The sequence below is a fragment of the Synchiropus splendidus genome, chromosome 8 (genome assembly GCF_027744825.2).
Source record: "Synchiropus splendidus isolate RoL2022-P1 chromosome 8, RoL_Sspl_1.0, whole genome shotgun sequence".
Lineage (NCBI taxonomy): Eukaryota > Metazoa > Chordata > Actinopteri > Syngnathiformes > Callionymidae > Synchiropus > Synchiropus splendidus.
Window position 1 is genome coordinate 24,310,418 of NC_071341.1, and position 7,697 is coordinate 24,318,114.

Below are 7,697 nucleotides of genomic sequence, written 5' to 3' on the forward strand. Positions count from 1 at the left end.
GATGGGGAAGGGGTGGGGCGAAAGCTCTTTGTTTCCAGACTTTTCATCTTATTTCTGAGTGGAAGTCATCTGAGGAAAAGCCAGTCAGTGGCTGTGCTTGAAAATACGACCAAATTCTTCCTCCAGGATTTTTGTTCCTTGTATTTCTTTAGACAGAAGTGAACTTCACTTTTGACTGAATAGTTAACACCCAACTGCACATACATCACACTTTAAAGAATGGAGTGTCTCAGTGAGAAAAATACAAAACAGCACCTCTGTCCCTCAACAGAACTCAAATGTGTATGCATTTGAAAAAGTGACACAAATGGGACGAGACGCGTTTTTCTTCCAGTTGTCGTCCCTTGACGAAGGAGTTTAACGGCAGCTTCCTTCTGCCCCCTCTTTTACCTGTAAATCTGGAGTGTTGCATCACAGTATGCTGTGACCGTTTCAGTCTAGATGGCGCTGCAGCAGTCAGAACAGATGTGAAGGTTTGGGAATATGTCAAATAACCCCCCTCCTCTTACGCTCACACGCTCCTTCAAACAATTACACACAAATCACAAGGTGTCAGCTCGCAAATTGGTTTCTCTCCTCAGGGCTGACAGAGTTGACAAGGCCTTTATGAGAGGCATGAACGAGGTTGCTAAGCCGCTTCCCAACTCTGTCTCCAACCTCTCAGCCCCGACACTCATCTGATCGGAAATATACCATATTTTGAATCGCCATGTCTTGGACATGCTCTTAACTTGTTGAAAATTTGCTGCTGCTGAGTAATTCCACAGTAAAATAAAAGGTATTCCGGAGTGGGCAAACGGGTATGATGGACAACACAGCTGTTTGATCTCCCGATAATGAGATGAGGATGATCGCTGTGGTACTTTGCCCCTCACTGGCTGACAGTCAAATGCTCATGCCTGAGTGCTATGTCTGTCTAGGGTACAATGGACCTGCGTGGCCTCTGACCTTCCCACGGTAGCTCCTTAAAGCGGTCTCACGTTGAGGTCGGAATTTTCCCCAGGTGATGTTTCAGCACTTCGTGAGCTTCTCTCAGAGTGAGGCTCATGCAAGGAACAAAAAGAAATCAAGTTCACGTGAATTCTAGGTTTGGAAATTGGATATCAGTTGTGTCGCTCTGTTGTGATTACATTTGTAATTGAGTCGTGAAAGCTGCTCATTTGTGTTTGGATACATTTAGTCCGTTTGTATCTATGAATTCAAATGCTGAATGATGTGTTATTCCACTTTATTTTGCGATAAGACTTTACAGTGGGCATCATATTACAACTACTTGTTCATTTAGTGTTAATGGCATTTAAGAGAGAATTGTGCTTGGGTAAAATCTCTAGTCAGCATTAGCAAGACAAGAATCCATTCTTTACAATGATTAATGACTTGCTAATACACTGGAGATACACATGAATAATTATCGTAAATTCCAGACAATAGAGTGCATTGGGATATTAGCCCCACCCACTCTATTTAAGAAGGAGAACAGCTGTTGTCCGTCCATGAGCCGCAGCGGTCTCTGAGCCGCGGGTGCAGTGGTGCTGTCTGCGCCGTAGAAAGGCTTCAAAATGCATGAGGATCACTCATAAACTAGTTTGGAAAACATGGAGACGGACTCATGAAACACACTGGAATCATCGACTCCTCACATCTGTTATTGACATTAAACTGCTCCTAATGTGTCCTAAGCTCCGCCACCACAGCCGCTCTCAGCTGCTGCTTCTCCTCTCCGCTCCTCCAGGAGAGCGGCTCTGTGGGCGGAGCTTTAAGGTCAATGACACGCCTGTGATGTCATTGGTTTGATGTGACCAGGCTCAGTATTTTGAGGCTCTTTAGCCTGTAAACATCCGCATATTAGCCGCATCGCTGCATCAGCCGCAGGGTTGAGATCATGAGAGAAAGGTAGTACTTGTAGTCTGGACATTATGGTAGTTCATGTAGGCTAATAGCTGTTCCCTAATCTAAAGTGTGAGCAAACAAACATGACATTAAATGTCTATCATGAGACAGGAAGGGTGACTGACTCTGGGGGTGCTCTCGATTGCCATCTCCATCCAGGAATCCTTTGCAAAATAAGTCACTCTCTAGAGAAAAAGAAAGAGACCGAGAGGCCTTTGCCAACACAGGGTCTCCACTTCTGACACCACTGAAGGCGGCGTCTACTGCACTGTACAGCTTTGGCATTATTGGCACAGTGTGCTGAGAGGAGCAGAACAGAACGTTTTAAAACTGTTTAGACAAGATAGTTTTGTGCCGGTGGGACCATCTAGACAGTGTGTGTGTTTCAAGTGCTGTGTCCACCGCAAATGACGGAGGCCTCGCTGCTTCCATTCCGCCAGCGAGGAGATAACTACCTGGTGTCTGCAGTCAGTCTCCATCTGGTCCGCGGCTTCATTCAACGCCTGTCATTCTTCTCGCATGATCTGTTTGTTACATCCTCGTTCCACACTCCACACACCATATCCAGTCAAGCCTCTGCTCACATGTGATACATTCATTGCGGCTGTAAAGTATTGACAAAATGATCCGCTGAAGAATATGGAAGCCTTGTGTGTTCAGTCACGCATGTTTTCCTTCAGTCTCCTTCTTTCCCTGGCAGATGTAGAGCTAAAAAACAATCGGTTTATGAAGAGACGTCTGTGGCTGATCAGTTTTCACCACATCAAGACTGGATAAAGATGGTACAAACTTGAGCTGTATGGGCTCATTATTTCCAGGTGTGAAGCCTCGGTGAAGAGGAAACAAACAGCTATTTCTCCCTGTGGTCCTGGGAAGACCTAGACATACATCAGGCAGAGAGATGAAATGTGAGCTCCTGCCCAGACAGCGTAGGTGGCACACTGCAAGAGCCTTCACGGCGTCACATTTGCTCAACCCTATTGTAGGACTCCTCTTCAACAAAATGGAAAAGTACATCTCCTAATGAGCTGCATTCATCTGTCTAAAATGGATTCCACAAACACCACGAAGGCGGGAGTGTGTGAGAATAATCTTCATTCCCCACGGTGCCCATATTTATCACTTCATATTCCCAGTACTGCCTTACATTTTATATCTTGCCAATTCCCAGCGAATGCAGTAAATCTTCTCAACCTTCTCTCCCAGCTTCACTTGCACTTGCCTGGTGCTGGGTTCCGCGTCCTCGGCATGTTTCTCTCTATTCCCAGCTTCTTTGTTGCACGAGCCTGAATTTGTTGTTTCTTTTTGAATGTGGCCCCTCTGCTCTTGATAGTGTGCAGTATCTGCGTGTTCTCTGTTCGGTGCCACCTACAGTACAGACTCATCCGCATATGTCCAGAAAACCTCCCACCCAAATTAAACCCAGGAGACGTTCACAGGACGAGAAGCAAGCTGATGGATTTGAGTGTGCGCGCATGTAGGTGGATGGGAGTTGTTCACCTTTCTATTCTTGTCCATGATTTATGGCAGGAGTCTCCTTGTGTCTTTTCTTCTTCCCAGAAAGAAGTCATGCTCTGCAGTCAACCTTGGTTTAGTAATTGCTCCGACGTCTAACCTTTATTTGTACAGCATTTCAAAAGTAGGGAAAGGTTTAGGTTTTGTACAGCTGCTGTGTGGAAATGTCATTTGTTTGGATTTCCAGTACAATCTCCCCAGTCTGGACGCCCTGCAGCGCAGGTCTTAAGATGAAGGTCTATTAGACTTGGAGGGGAAGGGGGCTCCGGGAGGACACGTACACTCCAGTATTAGAGAACAGGAAGTGCTAAACTCCGAAGCTTATACTGGGGGAGAATACGTGTGTCCAAGCGGAATGCTCAGCCACATTTCCTGGAGTCGGGAGAGCCATCTTCACGGCGCTTCACAGCTGAGTTGGATGCCCGGGAAAAGCTTCATGAAGCTTTCCAGCGCATTTTCTGTCACCTACTATAGGCTATAATACTACTACTAATAATCACAATAATGACGGTTACTATTTAAAGTCAGGGCATTTTAATCCAATCCAGCAAATAACATGGCAACATGTACAATATGAAAAAAAGGAAATATGCTGGACCTCAGAGGAACCTAGAGTGCAGTCAGAGACGCCGCAGGCAGCTTTGACTGTGGCGCTGAAGAAGCCGACAGACGCACTGCACTGGATGAGGAGCCCTGCCCGGGAGGCGGGGTCTGACGCCACGTCACTGCCACCGCTTTCCATCACAGATTTACGTCGTCCCAATAATGAAAGGTGTTTTCCAGACCTGACAACTCACTCGGACTTGGTGGATTACAGGCACTTAGCTGAGCAAGTGTTTGTCGATGACATGAGCAAACAATCCAGAGCCGGGTGAAAAACATATTTGCTTTCACTGCTCCACAGCGCATGCACGAGTGAGGCACATTTTCTCGTCGCTGCCTTCTTCCTGCTTCAAAGCAACATGCGAGTCATTATCCATGCTGCAGCATTCACATCCGTTTAATGGTCCACATCAGCATAGTCTCCCTCCATAAGCCACTTTCAGGTCAGGGGTCACACATTGCATTTGAATGCAGCAGCAGAAGCTTCCAACTGAATCACTCCACTGTCAGTACTAAAGTCCAGCCCTTAAACAAAGCTCGGAAAGTCAGCTTGATGATCGCCACTTTAGGCAACTTGAAAGAGTCAAGTTTGAGGGTGCGCGCTGCAGGTTGGCCTCAAGTGGAGCTTCATGAATCCGGAGGCATGTGCAAAATGGCAGATGTGCACACTCAGTCCCCCCCGATCAACCACAGCGTACTTCCCTTTTGTTTCATCCGTATGGCTGAATGAATATTTGATGTGTGCCAAATCTATTTTAATTAGCTCGCACTGGACTCTGTGATGATCATTTTTCAACCTCAACTGAAGATTGATGACTGGAAAAACTTTTCAGCCGCAGTCCTGTTTCCATGGCAACAGGCTCTGTGCTAATTGGTCGAGATGAGTTCCCCTGCTAATTTGTTTCATATACAGTGAGCACAAGCTGTTTTGTTTTTCCCTCCTCGAGCTCCTACGATTAGGACACGTCGCTGACCTATGAAACATTTGCCTGGAGAGCAAAGCCATGTGCTGGTGAAGAAGAACCATGCATAGCCATGCAGCACTGCGTGGCGAGCTGGTGTTCAACCATCAAATGGACCCAAGGTGCTGGCACTCTTTGTGGGGTTTGTAAAACTTGTCCCAGGGAAGATGCAGTTGTGACAGACTTGTGTAAAAGAGAAACAGTGTCCTCCCACACACTGCAGGGAGCTGTGTGTCAGCACTTGACCGAGGACCAGCTTTGCTGAAATTCTAGACGTGACGATCAAGTTTCAGGTTTTCATATCTGATGTTTATGTATATGGCACAGTTTCATGTGGCCCAAGAGCCTTAGAGAACAAAGTTCCTACGTCTGGCTTTATTCTTCCTGAGGAGATTTTGTTCCAGCTTTTTTTCTTCATGAGTAACAGACAGTACTTGATCGAAGACTTTCACAGCCTTTCAGAAATGCACTGCAGTGGTGAAAGTCACGGGAGGCAGGAGCGAGTCAAAAACAATAGTTTAATCATTAAACAACAAGAAAATCACAACAGAAAGTGTCACCGAACCGGGAAAAACAAAGCAAACTCTGAATGTCCAAATAGAGTCACCAAACTGGCAGAAGTCCATAAACATGAATGAGAGTGCAACAGAAGGCGTCACTGAACCGGGGGAAACAAACACACATAAATCTGGAAACAGAGAGACAAAAGCACAATGAACAGAGACAGTGACAAAAGAAACCAGGAAACACGCTGAAACAGGAAGAAACCAAACACTAACTCAGGCACCAGGGTTTCAGACAGAGTAATCCAAACAAGCTAGCAAGCGCACAGAACGAGAGAATGAACGAGGAGAGTCAGTTCAACACAGGAACAAAGGAGTGGATCTGGAGCACGTCGCTGGAGTCCAGGTGCTCTTATACTCAGGTGATCAGAGGGTGACTGGCTCCAGCCGTGTGACACAGGAACAGGAAGGAAGGAGGGAGAAAGCAAAATAAAAGGCGAATCATGACACATCCCTTGTTCCATATAGTGACGAGTCGGTGACATTTGAGGAGTCACTGAAATGCTTGTTGAAAATAAAGTCTTTAGTGCCACCTAGTGGCCTCTGAAAATGAGGCCAGTGTTTCATGAGGCCTCATCAGCCCATTAGTACACGCTTCACGTCATGCGCCATCATCGGTGCCAGTGGAGTGGCTTGTCTCCACTCACTTCCATAAGCCCTCTTGAATGAACATAATCGAGGAAGTGAGCTATAAATCCTCGTGCTAGCGGCTGCTTCATACACTGGTGTACATGCTCAGGCAACCAGACACACAACAGCGCATGAGATACAGTTCAATTGGATTGATTCAGCGTTTGAGCGATGAGCAAGTGCGTTCGCTGTCATTCATGTCGGCAGGTGTTTCTGACACCCTGTCGTGTCAATACGCGTCACACAAAGCTGAGTCGTGAGCACGTAGGCAGGCGGCTCTAAAGAAAAAGCCATCTGAGACGCCCATTAAACGACTGTGTTGCTCCAATTAAAGTGACGTGCCTGTGTGTGTGCAGGAGCTATTCATGCCAGAGTCGCCTCCAGGCAGCGGATACCGCTCGGTCTTGGTCAACTACAATGGTGTACGATCAAGATGCTAGGGCCCTCTTTCAGCTCATGTGTGGGGATGATAGATGACCGTGGAAGTGTCCAATTTCGACTGACTCTTGTGCACAATGCTGAGGCCACTTTTGCTCTCGTTCAACACCCGACATGGCCGGTTACGAAGGAGGCTGAGGCTGTTCAGCTCGGCCAGCACATCCTGCCGCTTGCAGCAGCTGAGAAGTTCCCTCAAGGTACAGTTCACTGTCAAGAATACATATATTGTGCAAGTGAATGTGCGGTTTTGTCAGTTGTTTGTCTCTTGTGCATTCATAACACACTGCAGGACAACAGAAATACAAAACCATCACTAAAGCATAAAAGCACATTTCGTTTTTGGTAAAATGCCCACAACTTGAAGCAGCCTGACTGAAGCAGTCGGCTCAGCACCACTTCCATCATCATCATCATCATCATCACCTCCATGGCTCCCCTGCTAATAACCGTCTATCACACGCAAGTGCCATCCATCACCCGAGGAGCAGAAAAGCCATTTCGGTCTCGCCTGACCATCGAGCCCTGAACGCTGGTTGATGCTTACTCTCTGGCTCTGAGCGCATCTACCGCCAAAGAACCCGGCCAGTCTGGCAACAACCTGATTCCTGGGGGAGTTTGGGCCTCGAGGGTGCAGTAAAGCAGAGCTGAACAATAGCTTGTGGTGTGACAGATGTTCAACGAGGTTGAGCAGAGGATGGAAAAGTTACTGGCAGAAGGGATGAAAAATGAGTCCGTTAATTTACTAAAGTCGACTATGGAACACGCCCAGCGATCCCAAGTGTAAATGTCCGGAAAGATTTTATTCTTCGTGGAGCTACAGAGCAATAGGTTGAGCATTTGATGGTCCATGTTCCAAAGAAGCAGGATTTCACGAGCTGCACTAGTTGTTATCCTCATTAGCATTGAACATTTTTATTCCATTATTTTGTGGATTTGACTTGACAGCTTTAAGTTCATGGACTTCATTCATACAGACTGCTGACTCCATTTCCAGGATTATGTTGGGCTGAATTCTCAACACGAAATAAAAATCAAAGAGGCTTTTCTCTTTTCAACGACCTCTCCTCTGACACGGCTCCCTGGTTTGTGGTTGAAG